The sequence below is a fragment of the Humulus lupulus genome, chromosome 1 (assembly GCF_963169125.1).
Source record: "Humulus lupulus chromosome 1, drHumLupu1.1, whole genome shotgun sequence".
Classification (NCBI taxonomy): domain Eukaryota; kingdom Viridiplantae; phylum Streptophyta; class Magnoliopsida; order Rosales; family Cannabaceae; genus Humulus; species Humulus lupulus.
The window spans coordinates 96,170,610-96,197,396 of record NC_084793.1 but is presented as its reverse complement, the minus strand read 5'-3'; positions in this window follow the sequence as shown (position 1 = coordinate 96,197,396).

Sequence of the window (26,787 nt, the reverse complement as noted above, 5' to 3'; positions counted from 1 at the left end):
TTCTAAGTTTAGGACCTGGTTATATACAGGACATTGATTTTGAGAAACTTAGTTCGCGTTAATTCTTTATTGATATCTCGTGCTTTTTAAGAAAAACATCGATTAATCAATTTGAATCAACTTCTAAGTTTAGGACCTGGTTGCATCCAGGACATTGATTTTGATAAACTTAGTTCGCGTTAATTCTTTATTGATATCTCGTGCTTTTTAAGAAAAACATCGATTAATCAATTTGAATCAACTTCTAAGTTTAGGACCTGGTTATTTCCAGGATATTGATTTTGAAATACTTAGTTCACGTTAATTCTTTATTGATATCTCGTGTTTTTTAAGAAAAACATCAATTAATCAATTTGAATCAACTTCTAAGTTTAGGACTTGGTTGCATCCAGGACATTGATTTTGAGAAACTTAGTTCGCGTTAATTCTTTATTGATATCTCGTGCATTTTAAGAAAAACATCGATTAATCAATTTGAATCAACTTCTAAGTTTAGGACCTGGTTATTTCCAGGATATTGATTTTGAAAAACTTAGTTCACGTTAATTCTTTATTGATATCTCGTGTTTTTTAAGAAAGACATCGACTGATCAATTTAAATCAACTTCTAAGTTTAGGACCTAGTTATTTCCAGGATATTGATTTTGAAAAACTTAGTTCGCGTTAATTCTTTATTGATATCTCGTGCTTTTTAAGAAAAACATCGATTAATCAATTTGAATCAACTTCTAAGTTTAGGACCTGGTCATTTCCAGGATATTGATTTTGAAAAACTTAGTTCGCGTTAATTCTTTATTGATATCTCGTGCTTTTTAAGAAAAACATCGATTAATCAATTTGAATCAACTTCTAAGTTTAGGACCTGGTTATATCCAGGACATTGATTTTGAGAAACTTAGTTCGCGTAAATTCTTTATTGATATCTCGTGCTTCTTAAGAAAAACATCGATTAATCAATTTGAATCAACTTCTAAGTTTAGGATCTGGTTGCATCCAGGACATTGATTTTGATAAACTTAGTTCGCGTTAATTCTTTATTGATATCTCGTGCTTTTTAAGAAAAACATCGATTAATCAATTTGAATCAACTTCTAAGTTTAGGACCTGGTTATTTCCAAGATATTGATTTTGAGAAACTTAGTTCGCGTTAATTCTTTATTGATATCTCGTGCTTTTTAAGAAAAACATCGATTAATCAATTTGAATCAACTTCTAAGTTTAGGACCTGGTTGCAACCAGGACATTGACTTTGAAAAACTTAGTTCGCATTTATTCTTTATTGATATCTCGTGCTTTTTAAGAAAAACATTGATTAATCAATTTGAATCAACTTCTTAGTTTAGGACCTGGTTTCATCCAGGACATTGATTTTGAAAAACTTACTTCGCATTAATTTTTTTATTAATATCTCGTGCTTTTTAAGAAAGACATCGACTGATCAATTTAAATCAACTTCTAAGTTTAGGTCCTAGTTATTTCCAGGATATTGATTTTGAAAAACTTATTTCGCGTTAATTCTTTATCGTTATCTCGTGCTTTTTAAGAAAAACATCGATTCATCAATTTGAATCAACTTTTAAGTTTAGGACCTGGTTATTTCCAGGATATTGATTTTGAAAAGCTTAGTTCACGTTAATTCTTTATTGATATCTCGTTCTTTTTAAGAAAAACATCGATTAATCAATTTGAATCAACTTCTAAGTTTAGGACCTGGTTATATCCAGGACATTGATTTTGAGAAACTTAGTTCGCGTTAATTCTTTATTGATATCTCGTGCTTTTTAAGAAAAACATCGATTAATCAATTTGAATCAACTTCTAAGTTTAGGACCTGGTTGCATCCAGGACATTGATTTTGATAAACTTAGTTCACGTTAATTCTTTATTGATATCTCGTGCTTTTTAAGAAAAACATCGATTAATCAATTTGAATCAACTTCTAAGTTTAGGACCTGGTTATTTCCAGGATATTGATTTTGAAAAACTTAGTTCACGTTAATTCTTTATTGATATCTCGTGCTTTTTAAGAAAAACATCGATTAATCAATTTGAATCAACTTCTAAGTTTAGGACCTGGTTATATCCAGGACATTGATTTTGAGAAACTTAGTTCAAGTTAATTCTATATTGATATCTCGTGCTTTTTAAGAAAAACATCGATTAATCAATTTGAATCAACTTCTAAGTTTAGGATCTGGTTGCATCCAGGACATTGATTTTGATAAACTTAGTTCGCGTTAATTCTTTATTGATATCTCGTGCTTTTTAAGAAAAACATCGATTAATCAATTTGAATCAACTTCTAAGTTTAGGACCTGGTTATTTCCAAGATATTGATTTTTAAAAACTTAGTACACGTTAATTCTTTATTGATATCTCGTGCTTTTTAAGAAAAACATCAATTAATCAATTTGAATCAACATCTAAGTTTAAGACCTGGTTGCATCCTTGACATTGATTTTGAAAAACTTAGTTCGCGTTAATTCTTTATTGATATCTCGTGCTTTTTAAGAATAACATCGATTAATCAATTTGAATCAACTTCTAAGTTTAGGACCTGGTTTCATCCAGGACATTGATTTTGAAAAACTTAGTTCGCATTAATTTTTTTATTAATATCTCGTTCTTTTTAAGAAAGACATCGACTGATCAATTTGAATCAACTTCTAAGTTTAGGACTTAGTTATTTCCAGGATATTGATTTTGAAAAACTTAGTTCGCGTTAATTCTTTATTGATATCTCTGTTTTTTAAGAAAAACATCGATTAATCAATTTGAATCAACTTCTATGTTTAGGACTTGGTTATTTCCAGGATATTGATTTTGAAAAACTTAGTTCGCGTTAATTCTTTTTTGATATCTCGTGCTTTTTAAGAAAAACATCGATTAATCAATTTGAATCAACTTCTAAGTTTAGGACCTGGTTATATCCAGGACATTGATTTTGAGAAACTTAGTTCGCGTTAATTCTTTATTGATATCTCGTGCTTTTTAAGAAAAACATCGATTAATCAATTTGAATCAACTTCTAAGTTTAGGACCTGGTTGCATCCAGGACATTGATTTTGATAAACTTAGTTCGCGTTAATTCTTTATTGATATCTCGTGCTTTTTAAGAAAAACATCGATTAATCAATTTGAATCAACTTCTAAGTTTAGGACCTGGTTATTTCCAGGATATTGATTTTGAAAAACTTAGTTCACGTTAATTCTTTATTGATATCTCGTGTTTTTTAAGAAAAACATCAACTAATCAATTTGAATCCACTTCTAAGTTTAGGACCTGGTTGCATCCAGGACATTGATTTTGAAAAACTTAGTTCGCGTTAATTCTTTATTGATATCTCGTGCTTTTAAGAAAAACATCGATTAATCAATTTGAATCAACTTCTAAGTTTAGGACTTGGTTGCATCCAGGACATTGATTTTGAGAAACATAGTTCGCGTTAATTCTTTATTGATATCTCGTGCTTTTTAAGAAAAACATCGATTAATCAATTTGAATCAACTTCTAAGTTTAGGACCTGGTTTCATCCAGGACATTGATTTTGAAAAACTTAGTTCGCATTAATTTTTTTATTAATATCTCGTTCTTTTTAAGAAAGACATCGACTGATCAATTTGAATCAACTTCTAAGTTTAGGACTTAGTTATTTCCAGGATATTGATTTTGAAAAACTTAGTTCGCGTTAATTCTTTATTGATATCTCTGTTTTTTAAGAAAAACATCGATTAATCAATTTGAATCAACTTCTATGTTTAGGACTTGGTTATTTCCAGGATATTGATTTTGAAAAACTTAGTTCGCGTTAATTCTTTTTTGATATCTCGTGCTTTTTAAGAAAAACATCGATTAATCAATTTGAATCAACTTCTAAGTTTAGGACCTGGTTATATCCAGGACATTGATTTTGAGAAACTTAGTTCGCGTTAATTCTTTATTGATATCTCGTGCTTTTAAGAAAAACATCGATTAATCAATTTGAATCAACTTCTAAGTTTAGGATCTGGTTGCATCCAGGACATTGATTTTGATAAACTTAGTTCGCGTTAATTCTTTATTGATATCTCGTGCTTTTTAAGAAAAACATCGATTAATCAATTTGAATCAACTTCTAAGTTTAGGACCTGGTTATTTCCAAGATATTGATTTTGAGAAACTTAGTTCGCGTTAATTCTTTATTGATATCTCGTGCTTTTTAAGAAAAACATCGATTAATCAATTTGAATCAACTTCTAAGTTTAGGACCTGGTTGCAACCAGGACATTGACTTTGAAAAACTTAGTTCGCATTTATTCTTTATTGATATCTCGTGCTTTTTAAGAAATACATTGATTAATCAATTTGAATCAACTTCTTAGTTTAGGACCTGGTTTCATCCAGGACATTGATTTTGAAAAACTTACTTCGCATTAATTTTTTTATTAATATCTCGTGCTTTTTAAGAAAGACATCGACTGATCAATTTAAATCAACTTCTAAGTTTAGGTCCTAGTTATTTCCAGGATATTGATTTTGAAAAACTTATTTCGCGTTAATTCTTTATCGTTATCTCGTGCTTTTTAAGAAAAACATCGATTCATCAATTTGAATCAACTTCTAAGTTTAGGACCTGGTTATTTCCAGGATATTGATTTTGAAAAGCTTAGTTCACGTTAATTCTTTATTGATATCTCGTTCTTTTTAAGAAAAACATCGATTAATCAATTTGAATCAACTTCTAAGTTTAGGACCTGGTTATATCCAGGACATTGATTTTGAGAAACTTAGTTCGCGTTAATTCTTTATTGATATCTCGTGCTTTTTAAGAAAAACATCGATTAATCAATTTGAATCAACTTCTAAGTTTAGGACCTGGTTGCATCCAGGACATTGATTTTGATAAACTTAGTTCACGTTAATTCTTTATTGATATCTCGTGCTTTTTAAGAAAAACATCGATTAATCAATTTGAATCAACTTCTAAGTTTAGGACCTGGTTATTTCCAGGATATTGATTTTGAAAAACTTAGTTCACGTTAATTCTTTATTGATATCTCGTGCTTTTTAAGAAAAACATCGATTAATCAATTTGAATCAACTTCTAAGTTTAGGACCTGGTTATATCCAGGACATTGATTTTGAGAAACTTAGTTCAAGTTAATTCTATATTGATATCTCGTGCTTTTTAAGAAAAACATCGATTAATCAATTTGAATCAACTTCTAAGTTTAGGATCTGGTTGCATCCAGGACATTGATTTTGATAAACTTAGTTCGCGTTAATTCTTTATTGATATCTCGTGCTTTTTAAGAAAAACATCGATTAATCAATTTGAATCAACTTCTAAGTTTAGGACCTGGTTATTTCCAAGATATTGATTTTTAAAAACTTAGTACACGTTAATTCTTTATTGATATCTCGTGCTTTTTAAGAAAAACATCAATTAATCAATTTGAATCAACATCTAAGTTTAAGACCTGGTTGCATCCTTGACATTGATTTTGAAAAACTTAGTTCGCGTTAATTCTTTGTTGATATCTCGTGCTTTTTAAGAATAACATCGATTAATCAATTTGAATCAACTTCTAAGTTTAGGACCTGGTTTCATCCAGGACATTGATTTTGAAAAACTTAGTTCGCATTAATTTTTTTATTAATATCTCGTTCTTTTTAAGAAAGACATCGACTGATCAATTTGAATCAACTTCTAAGTTTAGGACTTAGTTATTTCCAGGATATTGATTTTGAAAAACTTAGTTCGCGTTAATTCTTTATTGATATCTCTGTTTTTTAAGAAAAACATCGATTAATCAATTTGAATCAACTTCTATGTTTAGGACTTGGTTATTTCCAGGATATTGATTTTGAAAAACTTAGTTCGCGTTAATTCTTTTTTGATATCTCGTGCTTTTTAAGAAAAACATCGATTAATCAATTTGAATCAACTTCTAAGTTTAGGACCTGGTTATATCCAGGACATTGATTTTGAGAAACTTAGTTCGCGTTAATTCTTTATTGATATCTCGTGCTTTTTAAGAAAAACATCGATTAATCAATTTGAATCAACTTCTAAGTTTAGGACCTGGTTGCATCCAGGACATTGATTTTGATAAACTTAGTTCGCGTTAATTCTTTATTGATATCTCGTGCTTTTTAAGAAAAACATCGATTAATCAATTTGAATCAACTTCTAAGTTTAGGACCTGGTTATTTCCAGGATATTGATTTTGAAAAACTTAGTTCACGTTAATTCTTTATTGATATCTCGTGTTTTTTAAGAAAAACATCAATTAATCAATTTGAATCCACTTCTAAGTTTAGGACCTGGTTGCATCCAGGACATTGATTTTGAAAAACTTAGTTCGCGTTAATTCTTTATTGATATCTCGTGCTTTTAAGAAAAACATCGATTAATCAATTTGAATCAACTTCTAAGTTTAGGACTTGGTTGCATCCAGGACATTGATTTTGAGAAACATAGTTCGCGTTAATTCTTTATTGATATCTCGTGCTTTTTAAGAAAAACATCGATTAATCAATTTGAATCAACTTCTAAGTTTAGGACCTGGTTTCATCCAGGACATTGATTTTGAAAAACTTAGTTCGCATTAATTTTTTTATTAATATCTCGTTCTTTTTAAGAAAGACATCGACTGATCAATTTGAATCAACTTCTAAGTTTAGGACTTAGTTATTTCCAGGATATTGATTTTGAAAAACTTAGTTCGCGTTAATTCTTTATTGATATCTCTGTTTTTTAAGAAAAACATCGATTAATCAATTTGAATCAACTTCTATGTTTAGGACTTGGTTATTTCCAGGATATTGATTTTGAAAAACTTAGTTCGCGTTAATTCTTTTTTGATATCTCGTGCTTTTTAAGAAAAACATCGATTAATCAATTTGAATCAACTTCTAAGTTTAGGACCTGGTTATATCCAGGACATTGATTTTGAGAAACTTAGTTCGCGTTAATTCTTTATTGATATCTCGTGCTTTTTAAGAAAAACATCGATTAATCAATTTGAATCAACTTCTAAGTTTAGGACCTGGTTGCATCCAGGACATTGATTTTGATAAACTTAGTTCGCGTTAATTCTTTATTGATATCTCGTGCTTTTTAAGAAAAACATCGATTAATCAATTTGAATCAACTTCTAAGTTTAGGACCTGGTTATTTCCAGGATATTGATTTTGAAAAACTTAGTTCACGTTAATTCTTTATTGATATCTCGTGTTTTTTAAGAAAAACATCAATTAATCAATTTGAATCCACTTCTAAGTTTAGGACCTGGTTGCATCCAGGACATTGATTTTGAAAAACTTAGTTCGCGTTAATTCTTTATTGATATCTCGTGCTTTTAAGAAAAACATCGATTAATCAATTTGAATCAACTTCTAAGTTTAGGACGTGGTTGCATCCAGGACATTGATTTTGAGAAACTTAGTTCGCGTTAATTCTTTATTGATATCTCGTGTTTTTTAAGAAAAACATCCATTAATCAATTTGAATCCACTTCTAAGTTTAGGACCTGGTTGCATCCAGGACATTGATTTTGAAAAACTTAGTTCGCGTTAATTCTTTATTGATATCTCGTGCTTTTAAGAAAAACATCGATTAATCAATTTGAATCAACATCTAAGTTTAGGACCTGGTTATTTCCAGGATATTGATTTTGAAAAACTTAGTTCACGTTAATTCTGTATTGATATCTCTTGTTTTTTAAGAAAGACATCGACTGATCAATTTAAATCAACTTCTAAGTTTAGGACCTAGTTATTTCCAGGATATTGATTTTGAAAAACTTAGTTCGCGTGAATTCTTTATTGATATCTCGTGCTTTTTAAGAAAAACATCGATTAATCAATTTGAATCAACTTCTAAGTTTAGGACCTGGTTATTTCCAGGATATTGATTTTGAAAAACTTAGTTCGCGTTAATTCTTTATTGATATCTCGTGCTTTTTAAGAAAAACATCGATTAATCAATTTGAATCAACTTCTAAGTTTAGGACCTGGTTATATCCAGGACATTGATTTTGAGAAACTTAGTTCGCGTTAATTCTTTATTGATATCTCGTGCTTTTTAAGAAAAACATCGATTAATCAATTTGAATCAACTTCTAAGTTTAGGACCTGGTTGCATCCAGGACATTGATTTTGATAAACTTAGTTCACGTTAATTCTTTATTGATATCTCGTGCTTTTTAAGAAAAACATCGATTAATCAATTTGAATCAACTTCTAAGTTTAGGACCTGGTTATTTCCAGGATATTGATTTTGAAAAACTTAGTTCACGTTAATTCTTTATTGATATCTCGTGCTTTTTAAGAAAAACATCGATTAATCAATTTGAATCAACTTCTAAGTTTAGGACCTGGTTATATCCAGGACATTGATTTTGAGAAACTTAGTTCAAGTTAATTCTATATTGATATCTCGTGCTTTTTAAGAAAAACATCGATTAATCAATTTGAATCAACTTCTAAGTTTAGGATCTGGTTGCATCCAGGACATTGATTTTGATAAACTTAGTTCGCGTTAATTCTTTATTGATATCTCGTGCTTTTTAAGAAAAACATCGATTAATCAATTTGAATCAACTTCTAAGTTTAGGACCTGGTTATTTCCAAGATATTGATTTTTAAAAACTTAGTACACGTTAATTCTTTATTGATATCTCGTGCTTTTTAAGAAAAACATCAATTAATCAATTTGAATCAACATCTAAGTTTAAGACCTGGTTGCATCCTTGACATTGATTTTGAAAAACTTAGTTCGCGTTAATTCTTTATTGATATCTCGTGCTTTTTAAGAAAAACATCGATTAATCAATTTGAATCAACTTCTAAGTTTAGGACCTGGTTATTTCCAGGATATTGATTTTGAAAAACTTAGTTCACGTTAATTCTTTATTGATATCTCGTGTTTTTTAAGAAAAACATCAATTAATCAATTTGAATCCACTTCTAAGTTTAGGACCTGGTTGCATCCAGGACATTGATTTTGAAAAACTTAGTTCGCGTTAATTCTTTATTGATATCTCGTGCTTTTAAGAAAAACATCGATTAATCAATTTGAATCAACTTCTAAGTTTAGGACTTGGTTGCATCCAGGACATTGATTTTGAGAAACATAGTTCGCGTTAATTCTTTATTGATATCTCGTGCTTTTTAAGAAAAACATCGATTAATCAATTTGAATCAACTTCTAAGTTTAGGACCTGGTTTCATCCAGGACATTGATTTTGAAAAACTTAGTTCGCATTAATTTTTTTATTAATATCTCGTTCTTTTTAAGAAAGACATCGACTGATCAATTTGAATCAACTTCTAAGTTTAGGACTTAGTTATTTCCAGGATATTGATTTTGAAAAACTTAGTTCGCGTTAATTCTTTATTGATATCTCTGTTTTTTAAGAAAAACATCGATTAATCAATTTGAATCAACTTCTATGTTTAGGACTTGGTTATTTCCAGGATATTGATTTTGAAAAACTTAGTTCGCGTTAATTCTTTTTTGATATCTCGTGCTTTTTAAGAAAAACATCGATTAATCAATTTGAATCAACTTCTAAGTTTAGGACCTGGTTATATCCAGGACATTGATTTTCAGAAACTTAGTTCGCGTTAATTCTTTATTGATATCTCGTGCTTTTTAAGAAAAACATCGATTAATCAATTTGAATCAACTTCTAAGTTTAGGACCTGGTTGCATCCAGGACATTGATTTTGATAAACTTAGTTCGCGTTAATTCTTTATTGATATCTCGTGCTTTTTAAGAAAAACATCGATTAATCAATTTGAATCAACTTCTAAGTTTAGGACCTGGTTATTTCCAGGATATTGATTTTGAAAAACTTAGTTCACGTTAATTCTTTATTGATATCTCGTGTTTTTTAAGAAAAACATCAATTAATCAATTTGAATCCACTTCTAAGTTTAGGACCTGGTTGCATCCAGGACATTGATTTTGAAAAACTTAGTTCGCGTTAATTCTTTATTGATATCTCGTGCTTTTAAGAAAAACATCGATTAATCTATTTGAATCAACTTCTAAGTTTAGGACTTGGTTGCATCCAGGACATTGATTTTGAGAAACATAGTTCGCGTTAATTCTTTATTGATATCTCGTGCTTTTTAAGAAAAACATCGATTAATCAATTTGAATCAACTTCTAAGTTTAGGACCTGGTTTCATCCAGGACATTGATTTTGAAAAACTTAGTTCGCATTAATTTTTTTATTAATATCTCGTTCTTTTTAAGAAAGACATCGACTGATCAATTTGAATCAACTTCTAAGTTTAGGACTTAGTTATTTCCAGGATATTGATTTTGAAAAACTTAGTTCGCGTTAATTCTTTATTGATATCTCTGTTTTTTAAGAAAAACATCGATTAATCAATTTGAATCAACTTCTATGTTTAGGACTTGGTTATTTCCAGGATATTGATTTTGAAAAACTTAGTTCGCGTTAATTCTTTTTTGATATCTCGTGCTTTTTAAGAAAAACATCGATTAATCAATTTGAATCAACTTCTAAGTTTAGGACCTGGTTATATCCAGGACATTGATTTTGAGAAACTTAGTTCGCGTTAATTCTTTATTGATATCTCGTGCTTTTTAAGAAAAACATCGATTAATCAATTTGAATCAACTTCTAAGTTTAGGACCTGGTTGCATCCAGGACATTGATTTTGATAAACTTAGTTCGCGTTAATTCTTTATTGATATCTCGTGCTTTTTAAGAAAAACATCGATTAATCAATTTGAATCAACTTCTAAGTTTAGGACCTGGTTATTTCCAGGATATTGATTTTGAAAAACTTAGTTCACGTTAATTCTTTATTGATATCTCGTGTTTTTTAAGAAAAACATCAATTAATCAATTTGAATCCACTTCTAAGTTTAGGACCTGGTTGCATCCAGGACATTGATTTTGAAAAACTTAGTTCGCGTTAATTCTTTATTGATATCTCGTGCTTTTAAGAAAAACATCGATTAATCAATTTGAATCAACTTCTAAGTTTAGGACGTGGTTGCATCCAGGACATTGATTTTGAGAAACTTAGTTCGCGTTAATTCTTTATTGATATCTCGTGTTTTTTAAGAAAAACATCCATTAATCAATTTGAATCCACTTCTAAGTTTAGGACCTGGTTGCATCCAGGACATTGATTTTGAAAAACTTAGTTCGCGTTAATTCTTTATTGATATCTCGTGCTTTTAAGAAAAACATCGATTAATCAATTTGAATCAACATCTAAGTTTAGGACCTGGTTATTTCCAGGATATTGATTTTGAAAAACTTAGTTCACGTTAATTCTGTATTGATATCTCTTGTTTTTTAAGAAAGACATCGACTGATCAATTTAAATCAACTTCTAAGTTTAGGACCTAGTTATTTCCAGGATATTGATTTTGTAAAACTTAGTTCGCGTTAATTCTTTATTGATATCTCGTGCTTTTTAAGAAAAACATCGATTAATCAATTTGAATCAACTTCTAAGTTTAGGACCTGGTTATTTCCAGGATATTGATTTTGAAAAACTTAGTTCGCGTTAATTCTTTATTGATATCTCGTGCTTTTTAAGAAAAACATCGATTAATCAATTTGAATCAACTTCTAAGTTTAGGACCTGGTTATATCCAGGACATTGATTTTGAGAAACTTAGTTCGCGTTAATTCTTTATTGATATCTCGTGCTTTTTAAGAAAAACATCGATTAATCAATTTGAATCAACTTCTAAGTTTAGGATCTGGTTGCATCCAGGACATTGATTTTGATAAACTTAGTTCGTGTTAATTCTTTATTGATATCTCGTGCTTTTTAAGAAAAACATCGATTAATCAATTTGAATCAACTTCTAAGTTTAGGACACGGTTATTTCCAAGATATTGATTTTTAAAAACTTTGTACACGTTAATTCTTTATTGATATCTCGTGCTTTTTTAGAAAAACATCAATTAATCAATTTGAATCAACATCTAAGTTTAAGACCTGGTTGCATCCAGGACATTGATTTTGAAAAACTTAGTTCGCGTTAATTCTTTATTGATATTTCGTGCTTTTTAAGAATAACATCGATTAATCAATTTGAATCAACTTCTAAGTTTAGGACCAGGTTGCATCCAGGACATTGATTTTGAAAAACTTAGTTCGCATTAATTCTTTATTGATATCTCGTGCTTTTTAAGAAAAACATGGATTAATCAATTTGAATCAACTTCTAAGTTTAGGACCTGGTTATTTCCAGGATATTGATTTTGAGAAACTTAATTCGCGTTAATTCTTTATTGATATCTCGTGCTTTTTAAGAAAAACATCGATTAATCAATTTGAATCAACTTCTAAGTCTAGGACCTGGTTTCATCCAGGACATTGATTTTGAAAAACTTAGTTCGCATTAATTTTTTTATTAATATCTCGTGCTTTCTAAGAAAGACATCGACTGATCAATTTAAATCAACTTCTAAGTTTAGGACCTAGTTATTTCCAGGATATTGATTTTGAAAAACTTAGTTCGCGTTAATTCTTTATTGATATCTCGTGCTTTTTAAGAAAAACATCGATTAATCAATTTGAATCAACTTCTAAGTTTAGGACCTGGTTGCATACAGGACATTGATTTTGAGAAACTTAGTTCGCGTTAATTCTTTATTGATATCTCGTGCTTTTTAAGAAAAACATCGATTAATTAATTTGAATCAACTTCTAAGTTTAGGTCCTGGTAAAATCCAGGACATTGATTTTGAGAAACTTAGTTCGCGTTAATTCTTTATTGATATCTCGTGCTTTTTAAGAAAAACATCGATTAATCAATTTGAATCAACTTCTAAGTTTAGGACCTGGTAGCATCCAGGAGATTGATTTTGAGAAACTTAGTTCGCGTTAATTCTTTATTGATATCTCGTGCTTTTTAAGAAAAACATGGATTAATCAATTTGAATCAACTTCTATGTTTAGTACCTGGTTATTTCCAGGATATTGATTTTGAAAAACTTAGTTTGCGTTAATTCTTTATTGGTATCTCGTGCTTTTAAGAAAAACATCGATTAATCAATTTGAATCAACTTCTAAGTTTAGGACCTGGTTGCATCCAGGACATTGATTTTGAGAAATTTAATTCGCGTTAATTCTTTATTGATATCTCGTGCTTTTTAAGAAAAACATCGATTAATCAATTTGAATCAACTTCTAAGTTTAGGACCTGGTTTCATCCAGGACATTGATTTTGAAATACTTAGTTCGCATTAATTTTTTTATTAATATCTCGTTCTTTTTAAGAAAGACATCGACTGATCAATTTGAATCAACTTCTAAGTTTAGGACTTAGTTATTTCCAGGATATTGATTTTGAAAAACTTAGTTCGCGTTAATTCTTTATTGATATCTCTGTTTTTTAAGAAAAACATCGATTAATCAATTTGAATCAACTTCTATGTTTAGGACTTGGTTATTTCCAGGATATTGATTTTGAAAAACTTAGTTCGCGTTAATTCTTTTTTGATATCTCGTGCTTTTTAAGAAAAACATCGATTAATCAATTTGAATCAACTTCTAAGTTTAGGACCTGGTTATATCCAGGACATTGATTTTGAGAAACTTAGTTCGCGTTAATTCTTTATTGATATCTCGTGCTTTTTAAGAAAAACATCGATTAATCAATTTGAATCAACTTCTAAGTTTAGGACCTGGTTGCATCCAGGACATTGATTTTGATAAACTTTGTTCGCGTTAATTCTTTATTGATATCTCGTGCTTTTTAAGAAAAACATCGATTAATCAATTTGAATCAACTTCTAAGTTTAGGACCTGGTTATTTCCAGGATATTGATTTTGAAAAACTTAGTTCACGTTAATTCTTTATTGATATCTCGTGTTTTTTAAGAAAAACATCAATTAATCAATTTGAATCCACTTCTAAGTTTAGGACCTGGTTGCATCCAGGACATTGATTTTGAAAAACTTAGTTCGCGTTAATTCTTTATTGATATCTCGTGCTTTTAAGAAAAACATCGATTAATCAATTTGAATCAACTTCTAAGTTTAGGACGTGGTTGCATCCAGGACATTGATTTTGAGAAACTTAGTTCGCGTTAATTCTTTATTGATATCTCGTGTTTTTTAAGAAAAACATCCATTAATCAATTTGAATCCACTTCTAAGTTTAGGACCTGGTTGCATCCAGGACATTGATTTTGAAAAACTTAGTTCGCGTTAATTCTTTATTGATATCTCGTGCTTTTAAGAAAAACATCGATTAATCAATTTGAATCAACATCTAAGTTTAGGACCTGGTTATTTCCAGGATATTGATTTTGAAAAACTTAGTTCACGTTAATTCTGTATTGATATCTCTTGTTTTTTAAGAAAGACATCGACTGATCAATTTAAATCAACTTCTAAGTTTAGGACCTAGTTATTTCCAGGATATTGATTTTAAAAAACTTAGTTCGCGTTAATTCTTTATTGATATCTCGTGCTTTTTAAGAAAAACATCGATTAATCAATTTGAATCAACTTCTAAGTTTAGGACCTGGTTATTTCCAGGATATTGATTTTGAAAAACTTAGTTCGCGTTAATTCTTTATTGATATCTCGTGCTTTTTAAGAAAAACATCGATTAATCAATTTGAATCAACTTCTAAGTTTAGGACCTGGTTATATCCAGGACATTGATTTTGAGAAACTTAGTTCGCGTTAATTCTTTATTGATATCTCGTGCTTTTTAAGAAAAACATCGATTAATCAATTTGAATCAACTTCTAAGTTTAGGATCTGGTTGCATCCAGGACATTGATTTTGATAAACTTAGTTCGTGTTAATTCTTTATTGATATCTCGTGCTTTTTAAGAAAAACATCGATTAATCAATTTGAATCAACTTCTAAGTTTAGGACACGGTTATTTCCAAGATATTGATTTTTAAAAACTTTGTACACGTTAATTCTTTATTGATATCTCGTGCTTTTTTAGAAAAACATCAATTAATCAATTTGAATCAACATCTAAGTTTAAGACCTGGTTGCATCCAGGACATTGATTTTGAAAAACTTAGTTCGCGTTAATTCTTTATTGATATTTCGTGCTTTTTAAGAATAACATCGATTAATCAATTTGAATCAACTTCTAAGTTTAGGACCTGGTTGCATCCAGGACATTGATTTTGAAAAACTTAGTTCGCATTAATTCTTTATTGATATCTCGTGCTTTTTAAGAAAAACATGGATTAATCAATTTGAATCAACTTCTAAGTTTAGGACCTGGTTATTTCCAGGATATTGATTTTGAGAAACTTAATTCGCGTTAATTCTTTATTGATATCTCGTGCTTTTTAAGAAAAACATCGATTAATCAATTTGAATCAACTTCTAAGTTTAGGACCTGGTTTCATCCAGGACATTGATTTTGAAAAACTTAGTTCGCATTAATTTTTTTATTAATATCTCGTGCTTTCTAAGAAAGACATCGACTGATCAATTTAAATCAACTTCTAAGTTTAGGACCTAGTTATTTCCAGGATATTGATTTTGAAAAACATAGTTCGCGTTAATTCTTTATTGATATCTCGTGCTTTTTAAGAAAAACATCGATTAATCAATTTGAATCAACTTCTAAGTTTAGGACCTGGTTGCATACAGGACATTGATTTTGAGAAACTTAGTTCGCGTTAATTCTTTATTGATATCTCGTGCTTTTTAAGAAAAACATCGATTAATTAATTTGAATCAACTTCTAAGTTTAGGTCCTGGTAAAATCCAGGACATTGATTTTGAGAAACTTAGTTCGCGTTAATTCTTTATTGATATCTCGTGCTTTTTAAGAAAAACATCGATTAATCAATTTGAATCAACTTCTAAGTTTAGGACCTGGTAGCATCCAGGAGATTGATTTTGAGAAACTTAGTTCGCGTTAATTCTTTATTGATATCTCGTGCTTTTTAAGAAAAACATGGATTAATCAATTTGAATCAACTTCTATGTTTAGTACCTGGTTATTTCCAGGATATTGATTTTGAAAAACTTAGTTTGCGTTAATTCTTTATTGATATCTCGTGCTTTTAAGAAAAACATCGATTAATCAATTTGAATCAACTTCTAAGTTTAGGACCTGGTTGCATCCAGGACATTGATTTTGAGAAATTTAATTCGCGTTAATTCTTTATTGATATCTCGTGCTTTTTAAGAAAAACATCGATTAATCAATTTGAATCAACTTCTAAGTTTAGGACCTGGTTGCATCCAGGACATTGATTTTGAGAAACTTAGTTCGCGTTAATTCTTTATTGATATCTCGTGTTTTTTAAGAAAAACATCCATTAATCAATTTGAATCCACTTCTAAGTTTAGGACCTGGTTGCATCCAGGACATTGATTTTGAAAAACTTAGTTCGCGTTAATTCTTTATTGATATCTCGTGCTTTTAAGAAAAACATCGATTAATCAATTTGAATCAACATCTAAGTTTAGGACCTGGTTATTTCCAGGATATTGATTTTGAAAAACTTAGTTCACGTTAATTCTGTATTGATATCTCTTGTTTTTTAAGAAAGACATCGACTGATCAATTTAAATCAACTTCTAAGTTTAGGACCTAGTTATTTCCAGGATATTGATTTTAAAAAACTTAGTTCGCGTTAATTCTTTATTGATATCTCGTGCTTTTTAAGAAAAACATCGATTAATCAATTTGAATCAACTTCTAAGTTTAGGACCTGGTTATTTCCAGGATATTGATTTTGAAAAACTTAGTTCGCGTTAATTCTTTATTGATATCTCGTGCTTTTTAAGAAAAACATCGATTAATCAATTTGAATCAACTTCTAAGTTTAGGACCTGGTTATATCCAGGACATTGATTTTGAGAAACTTAGTTCGCGTTAATTCTTTATTGATATCTCGTGCTTTTTAAGAAAAACATCGATTAATCAATTTGAATCAACTTCTAAGTTTAGGATCTGGTTGCATCCAGGACATTGATTTTGATAAACTTAGTTCGTGTTAATTCTTTATTGATATCTCGTGCTTTTTAAGAAAAACATCGATTAATCAATTTGAATCAACTTCTAAGTTTAGGACACGGTTATTTCCAAGATATTGATTTTTAAAAACTTTGTACACGTTAATTCTTTATTGATATCTCGTGCTTTTTTAGAAAAACATCAATTAATCAATTTGAATCAACATCTAAGTTTAAGACCTGGTTGCATCCAGGACATTGATTTTGAAAAACTTAGTTCGCGTTAATTCTTTATTGATATTTCGTGCTTTTTAAGAATAACATCGATTAATCAATTTGAATCAACTTCTAAGTTTAGGACCTGGTTGCATCCAGGACATTGATTTTGAAAAACTTAGTTCGCATTAATTCTTTATTGATATCTCGTGCTTTTTAAGAAAAACATGGATTAATCAATTTGAATCAACTTCTAAGTTTAGGACCTGGTTATTTCCAGGATATTGATTTTGAGAAACTTAATTCGCGTTAATTCTTTATTGATATCTCGTGCTTTTTAAGAAAAACATCGATTAATCAATTTGAATCAACTTCTAAGTTTAGGACCTGGTTTCATCCAGGACATTGATTTTGAAAAACTTAGTTCGCATTAATTTTTTTATTAATATCTCGTGCTTTCTAAGAAAGACATCGACTGATCAATTTAAATCAACTTCTAAGTTTAGGACCTAGTTATTTCCAGGATATTGATTTTGAAAAACTTAGTTCGCGTTAATTCTTTATTGATATCTCGTGCTTTTTAAGAAAAACATCGATTAATCAATTTGAATCAACTTCTAAGTTTAGGACCTGGTTGCATACAGGACATTGATTTTGAGAAACTTAGTTCGCGTTAATTCTTTATTGATATCTCGTGCTTTTTAAGAAAAACATCGATTAATTAATTTGAATCAACTTCTAAGTTTAGGTCCTGGTAAAATCCAGGACATTGATTTTGAGAAACTTAGTTCGCGTTAATTCTTTATTGATATCTCGTGCTTTTTAAGAAAAACATCGATTAATCAATTTGAATCAACTTCTAAGTTTAGGACCTGGTAGCATCCAGGAGATTGATTTTGAGAAACTTAGTTCGCGTTAATTCTTTATTGATATCTCGTGCTTTTTAAGAAAAACATGGATTAATCAATTTGAATCAACTTCTATGTATAGTACCTGGTTATTTCCAGGATATTGATTTTGAAAAACTTAGTTTGCGTTAATTCTTTATTGATATCTCGTGCTTTTAAGAAAAACATCGATTAATCAATTTGAATCAACTTCTAAGTTTAGGACCTGGTTGCATCCAGGACATTGATTTTGAGAAATTTAATTCGCGTTAATTCTTTATTGATATCTCGTGCTTTTTAAGAAAAACATCGATTAATCAATTTGAATCAACTTCTAAGTTTAGGACCTGGTTTCATCCAGGACATTGATTTTGAAAAACTTAGTTCGCATTAATTTTTTTATTAATATCTCGTTCTTTTTAAGAAAGACATCGACTGATCAATTTGAATCAACTTCTAAGTTTAGGACTTAGTTATTTCCAGGATATTGATTTTGAAAAACTTAGTTCGCGTTAATTCTTTATTGATATCTCTGTTTTTTAAGAAAAACATCGATTAATCAATTTGAATCAACTTCTATGTTTAGGACTTGGTTATTTCCAGGATATTGATTTTGAAAAACTTAGTTCGCGTTAATTCTTTTTTGATATCTCGTGCTTTTTAAGAAAAACATCGATTAATCAATTTGAATCAACTTCTAAGTTTAGGACCTGGTTATATCCAGGACATTGATTTTGAGAAACTTAGTTCGCGTTAATTCTTTATTGATATCTCGTGCTTTTTAAGAAAAACATCGATTAATCAATTTGAATCAACTTCTAAGTTTAGGACCTGGTTGCATCCAGGACATTGATTTTGATAAACTTTGTTCGCGTTAATTCTTTATTGATATCTCGTGCTTTTTAAGAAAAACATCGATTAATCAATTTGAATCAACTTCTAAGTTTAGGACCTGGTTATTTCCAGGATATTGATTTTGAAAAACTTAGTTCACGTTAATTCTTTATTGATATCTCGTGTTTTTTAAGAAAAACATCAATTAATCAATTTGAATCCACTTCTAAGTTTAGGACCTGGTTGCATCCAGGACATTGATTTTGAAAAACTTAGTTCGCGTTAATTCTTTATTGATATCTCGTGCTTTTAAGAAAAACATCGATTAATCAATTTGAATCAACTTCTAAGTTTAGGACGTGGTTGCATCCAGGACATTGATTTTGAGAAACTTAGTTCGCGTTAATTCTTTATTGATATCTCGTGTTTTTTAAGAAAAACATCCATTAATCAATTTGAATCCACTTCTAAGTTTAGGACCTGGTTGCATCCAGGACATTGATTTTGAAAAACTTAGTTCGCGTTAATTCTTTATTGATATCTCGTGCTTTTAAGAAAAACATCGATTAATCAATTTGAATCAACATCTAAGTTTAGGACCTGGTTATTTCCAGGATATTGATTTTGAAAAACTTAGTTCACGTTAATTCTGTATTGATATCTCTTGTTTTTTAAGAAAGACATCGACTGATCAATTTAAATCAACTTCTAAGTTTAGGACCTAGTTATTTCCAGGATATTGATTTTAAAAAACTTAGTTCGCGTTAATTCTTTATTGATATCTCGTGCTTTTTAAGAAAAACATCGATTAATCAATTTGAATCAACTTCTAAGTTTAGGACCTGGTTATTTCCAGGATATTGATTTTGAAAAACTTAGTTCGCGTTAATTCTTTATTGATATCTCGTGCTTTTTAAGAAAAACATCGATTAATCAATTTGAATCAACTTCTAAGTTTAGGACCTGGTTATATCCAGGACATTGATTTTGAGAAACTTAGTTCGCGTTAATTCTTTATTGATATCTCGTGCTTTTTAAGAAAAACATCGATTAATCAATTTGAATCAACTTCTAAGTTTAGGATCTGGTTGCATCCAGGACATTGATTTTGATAAACTTAGTTCGTGTTAATTCTTTATTGATATCTCGTGCTTTTTAAGAAAAACATCGATTAATCAATTTGAATCAACTTCTAAGTTTAGGACACGGTTATTTCCAAGATATTGATTTTTAAAAACTTTGTACACGTTAATTCTTTATTGATATCTCGTGCTTTTTTAGAAAAACATCAATTAATCAATTTGAATCAACATCTAAGTTTAAGACCTGGTTGCATCCAGGACATTGATTTTGAAAAACTTAGTTCGCGTTAATTCTTTATTGATATTTCGTGCTTTTTAAGAATAACATCGATTAATCAATTTGAATCAACTTCTAAGTTTAGGACCTGGTTGCATCCAGGACATTGATTTTGAAAAACTTAGTTCGCATTAATTCTTTATTGATATCTCGTGCTTTTTAAGAAAAACATGGATTAATCAATTTGAATCAACTTCTAAGTTTAGGACCTGGTTATTTCCAGGATATTGATTTTGAGAAACTTAATTCGCGTTAATTCTTTATTGATATCTCGTGCTTTTTAAGAAAAACATCGATTAATCAATTTGAATCAACTTCTAAGTTTAGGACCTGGTTTCATCCAGGACATTGATTTTGAAAAACTTAGTTCGCATTAATTTTTTTATTAATATCTCGTGCTTTCTAAGAAAGACATCGACTGATCAATTTAAATCAACTTCTAAGTTTAGGACCTAGTTATTTCCAGGATATTGATTTTGAAAAACTTAGTTCGCATTAATTCTTTATTGATATCTCGTGCTTTTTAAGAAAAACATCGATTAATCAATTTGAATCAACTTCTAAGTTTAGGACCTGGTTGCATACAGGACATTGATTTTGAGAAACTTAGTTCGCGTTAATTCTTTATTGATATCTCGTGCTTTTTAAGAAAAACATCGATTAATTAATTTGAATCAACTTCTAAGTTTAGGTCCTGGTAAAATCCAGGACATTGATTTTGAGAAACTTAGTTCGCGTTAATTCTTTATTGATATCTCGTGCTTTTTAAGAAAAACATCGATTAATCAATTTGAATCAACTTCTAAGTTTAGGACCTGGTAGCATCCAGGAGATTGATTTTGAGAAACTTAGTTCGCGTTAATTCTTTATTGATATCTCGTGCTTTTTAAGAAAAACATGGATTAATCAATTTGAATCAACTTCTATGTTTAGTACCTGGTTATTTCCAGGATATTGATTTTGAAAAACTTAGTTTGCGTTAATTCTTTATTGATATCTCGTGCTTTTAAGAAAAACATCGATTAATCAATTTGAATCAACTTCTAAGTTTAGGACCTGGTTGCATCCAGGACATTGATTTTGAGAAATTTAATTCGCGTTAATTCTTTATTGATATCTCGTGCTTTTTAAGAAAAACATCGATTAATCAATTTGAATCAACTTCTAAGTTTAGGACCTGGTTGCATCCAGGACATTGATTTTGAGAAACTTAGTTCGCGTTAATTCTTTATTGATATCTCGTGTTTTTTAAGAAAAACATCCATTAATCAATTTGAATCCACTTCTAAGTTTAGGACCTGGTTGCATCCAGGACATTGATTTTGAAAAACTTAGTTCGCGTTAATTCTTTATTGATATCTCGTGCTTTTAAGAAAAACATCGATTAATCAATTTGAATCAACATCTAAGTTTAGGACCTGGTTATTTCCAGGATATTGATTTTGAAAAACTTAGTTCACGTTAATTCTGTATTGATATCTCTTGTTTTTTAAGAAAGACATCGACTGATCAATTTAAATCAACTTCTAAGTTTAGGACCTAGTTATTTCCAGGATATTGATTTTAAAAAACTTAGTTCGCGTTAATTCTTTATTGATATCTCGTGCTTTTTAAGAAAAACATCGATTAATCAATTTGAATCAACTTCTAAGTTTAGGACCTGGTTATTTCCAGGATATTGATTTTGAAAAACTTAGTTCGCGTTAATTCTTTATTGATATCTCGTGCTTTTTAAGAAAAACATCGATTAATCAATTTGAATCAACTTCTAAGTTTAGGACCTGGTTATATCCAGGACATTGATTTTGAGAAACTTAGTTCGCGTTAATTCTTTATTGATATCTCGTGCTTTTTAAGAAAAACATCGATTAATCAATTTGAATCAACTTCTAAGTTTAGGATCTGGTTGCATCCAGGACATTGATTTTGATAAACTTAGTTCGTGTTAATTCTTTATTGATATCTCGTGCTTTTTAAGAAAAACATCGATTAATCAATTTGAATCAACTTCTAAGTTTAGGACACGGTTATTTCCAAGATATTGATTTTTAAAAACTTTGTACACGTTAATTCTTTATTGATATCTCGTGCTTTTTTAGAAAAACATCAATTAATCAATTTGAATCAACATCTAAGTTTAAGACCTGGTTGCATCCAGGACATTGATTTTGAAAAACTTAGTTCGCGTTAATTCTTTATTGATATTTCATGCTTTTTAAGAATAACATCGATTAATCAATTTGAATCAACTTCTAAGTTTAGGACCTGGTTGCATCCAGGACATTGATTTTGAAAAACTTAGTTCGCATTAATTCTTTATTGATATCTCGTGCTTTTTAAGAAAAACATGGATTAATCAATTTGAATCAACTTCTAAGTTTAGGACCTGGTTATTTCCAGGATATTGATTTTGAGAAACTTAATTCGCGTTAATTCTTTATTGATATCTCGTGCTTTTTAAGAAAAACATCGATTAATCAATTTGAATCAACTTCTAAGTTTAGGACCTGGTTTCATCCAGGACATTGATTTTGAAAAACTTAGTTCGCATTAATTTTTTTATTAATATCTCGTGCTTTCTAAGAAAGACATCGACTGATCAATTTAAATCAACTTCTAAGTTTAGGACCTAGTTATTTCCAGGATATTGATTTTGAAAAACTTAGTTCGCGTTAATTCTTTATTGATATCTCGTGCTTTTTAAGAAAAACATCGATTAATCAATTTGAATCAACTTCTAAGTTTAGGACCTGGTTGCATACAGGACATTGATTTTGAGAAACTTAGTTCGCGTTAATTCTTTATTGATATCTCGTGCTTTTTAAGAAAAACATCGATTAATTAATTTGAATCAACTTCTAAGTTTAGGTCCTGGTAAAATCCAGGACATTGATTTTGAGAAACTTAGTTCGCGTTAATTCTTTATTGATATCTCGTGCTTTTTAAGAAAAACATCGATTAATCAATTTGAATCAACTTCTAAGTTTAGGACCTGGTAGTATCCAGGAGATTGATTTTGAGAAACTTAGTTCGCGTTAATTCTTTATTGATATCTCGTGCTTTTTAAGAAAAACATGGATTAATCAATTTGAATCAACTTCTATGTTTAGTACCTGGTTATTTCCAGGATATTGATTTTGAAAAACTTAGTTTGCGTTAATTCTTTATTGATATCTCGTGCTTTTAAGAAAAACATCGATTAATCAATTTGAATCAACTTCTAAGTTTAGGACCTGGTTGCATCCAGGACATTGATTTTGAGAAATTTAATTCGCGTTAATTCTTTATTGATATCTCGTGCTTTTTAAGAAAAACATCGATTAATCAATTTGAATCAACTTCTAAGTTTAGGACCTGGTTGCTTCCAGGATATTGATTTTGAAAAACTTAGTTCGCATTAATTCTTTACTGATATCTCGTGCTTTTTAAGAAAAACATCGATTAATCAATTTGAATGAACTTCTAAGTTTAGGACCTGGTTATTTCCAGAATATTGATTTTGAGAAACTTAATTCGCGTTAATTCTTTATTGATATCTCGTGCTTTATAAGAAAAACATCGATTAATCAATTTGAATCAACTTCTAAGTTTAGGACCTGGTTTCATCCAGGACATTGATTTTGAAAAACTTAGTTCGCATTAATTTTTTATTGATATCTCGTGCTTTTTAAGAAAAACATCGATTAATCAATTTGAATCAACTTCTAAGTTTAGGACCTGGTTATATCCAGGACATTGATTTTGAGAAACTTAGTTCGCGTTAATTCTTTATTGATATCTCGTGCTTTTTAAGAAAAACATCGATTAATCAATTTGAATCAACTTCTAAGTTTAGGATCTGGTTGCATCCAGGACATTGATTTTGATAAACTTAGTTCGCGTTAATTCTTTATTGATATCTCGTGCTTTTTAAGAAAAACATCGATTAATCAATTTGAATCAACTTCTAAGTTTAGGACCTGGTTATTTCCAAGATATTGACTTTGAAAAACTTAGTACACGTTTATTCTTTATTGATATCTCGTGCTTTTTAAGAAAAACATCGATTAATCAATTTGAATCAACTTCTAAGTTTAGGATCTGGTTGCATCCAGGACATTGATTTTGATAAACTTAGTTCGCGTTAATTCTTTATTGATATCTCGTGCTTTTTAAGAAAAACATCGATTAATCAATTTGAATCAACTTCTAAGTTTAGGACCTGGTTATTTCCAAGATATTGATTTTGAAAAACTTAGTACACTTTAATTCTTTATTGATATCTCGTGCTTTTTAAGAAAAACATCAATTAATCAATTTGAATCAACATCTAAGTTTAAGACCTGGTTGCATCCAGGACATTGATTTTGAAAAACTTAGTTCGCGTTAATTCTTTATTGATATCTCGTGCATTTTAAGAATAACATCGATTAATCAATTTGAATCAACTTCTAAGTTTAGGACCTGGTTATATCCAGGACATTGATTTTGAGAAACTTAGTTCGCGTTAATTCTTTATTGATATCTCGTGCTTTTTAAGAAAAACATCGATTAATCAATTTGAATCAACTTCTAAGTTTAGGATCTGGTTGCATCCAGGACATTGATTTTGATAAACTTAGTTCGCGTTAATTCTTTATTGATATCTCTTTCTTTTTAAGAAAAACATCGATTAATCAATTTGAATCAACTTCTAAGTTTAGGACCTGGTTATTTCCAAGATATTGATTTTGAAAAACTTAGTACACGTTAATTCTTTATTGATATCTCGTGCTTTTTAAGAAAAACATCAATTAATCAATTTGAATCAACATCTAAGTTTAAGACCTGGTTGCATCCAGGACATTGATTTTGAAAAACATAGTTCGCGTTAATTCTTTATTGATATCTCGTGCTTTTTAAGAATAACATCGATTAATCAATTTGAATCAACTTCTAAGTTTAGGACCTGGTTTCATCCAGGACATTGATTTTGAAAAACTTAGTTCGCATTAATTTTTTTATTAATATCTCGTTCTTTTTAAGAAAGACATCGACTGATCAATTTGAATCAACTTCTAAGTTTAGGACTTAGTTATTTCCAGGATATTGATTTTGAAAAACTTAGTTCGCGTTAATTCTTTATTGATATCTCGTGCTTTTTAAGAAAAACATCGATTAATCAATTTGAATCAACTTCTATGTTAGTGATCTGGTTGCATCCAGGACATTGATTTTGATAAACTTAGTTCGCGTTAATTCTTTATTGATATCTCTTGCTTTTTAAGAAAAACATCGATTAATCAATTTGAATCAACTTCTAAGTTTAGGACCTGGTTATTTCCAAGATATTGATTTTGAAAAACTTAGTTCACGTTAATTCTGTATTGATATCTCGTGTTTTTTAAGAAAGACATCGACTGATCAATTTAAATCAACTTCTAAGTTTAGGACCTAGTTATTTCCAGGATATTGATTTTGAAAAACTTAGTTCGCGTTAATTCTTTATTGATATCTCGTGCTTTTTAAGAAAAACATCGATTAATCAATTTGAATCAACTTCTAAGTTTAGGACCTGGTTATTTCCAGGATATTGATTTTGAAATACTTAGTTCGCGTTAATTCTTTATTGATATCTCGTGCTTTTTAAGAAAAACATCGATTAATCAATTTGAATCAACTTCTAAGTTTAGGACCTGGTTATATCCAGGACATTGATTTTGAGAAACTTAGTTCGCGTTAATTCTTTATTGATATCTCGTGCTTTTTAAGAAAAACATCGATTAATCAATTTGAATCAACTTCTAAGTTTAGGATCTGGTTGCATCCAGGACATTGATTTTGATAAACTTAGTTCGTGTTAATTCTTTATTGATATCTCGTGCTTTTTAAGAAAAACATCGATTAATCAATTTGAATCAACTTCTAAGTTTAGGACACGGTTATTTCCAAGATATTGATTTTTAAAAACTTTGTACACGTTAATTCTTTATTGATATCTCGTGCTTTTTTAGAAAAACATCAATTAATCAATTTGAATCAACATCTAAGTTTAAGACCTGGTTGCATCCAGGACATTGATTTTGAAAAACTTAGTTCGCGTTAATTCTTTATTGATATCTCGTGCTTTTTAAGAATAACATCGATTAATCAATTTGAATCAACTTCTAAGTTTAGGACCTGGTTGCATCCAGGACATTGATTTTGAAAAACTTAGTTCGCATTAATTCTTTATTGATATCTCGTGCTTTTTAAGAAAAACATGGATTAATCAATTTGAATCAACTTCTAAGTTTAGGACCTGGTTATTTCCAGGATATTGATTTTGAGAAACTTAATTCGCGTTAATTCTTTATTGATATCTCGTGCTTTTTAAGAAAAACATCGATTAATCAATTTGAATCAACTTCTAAGTTTAGGACCTGGTTTCATCCAGGACATTGATTTTGAAAAACTTAGTTCGCATTAATTTTTTTATTAATATCTCGTGCTTTCTAAGAAAGACATCGACTGATCAATTTAAATCAACTTCTAAGTTTAGGACCTAGTTATTTCCAGGATATTGATTTTGAAAAACTTAGTTCGC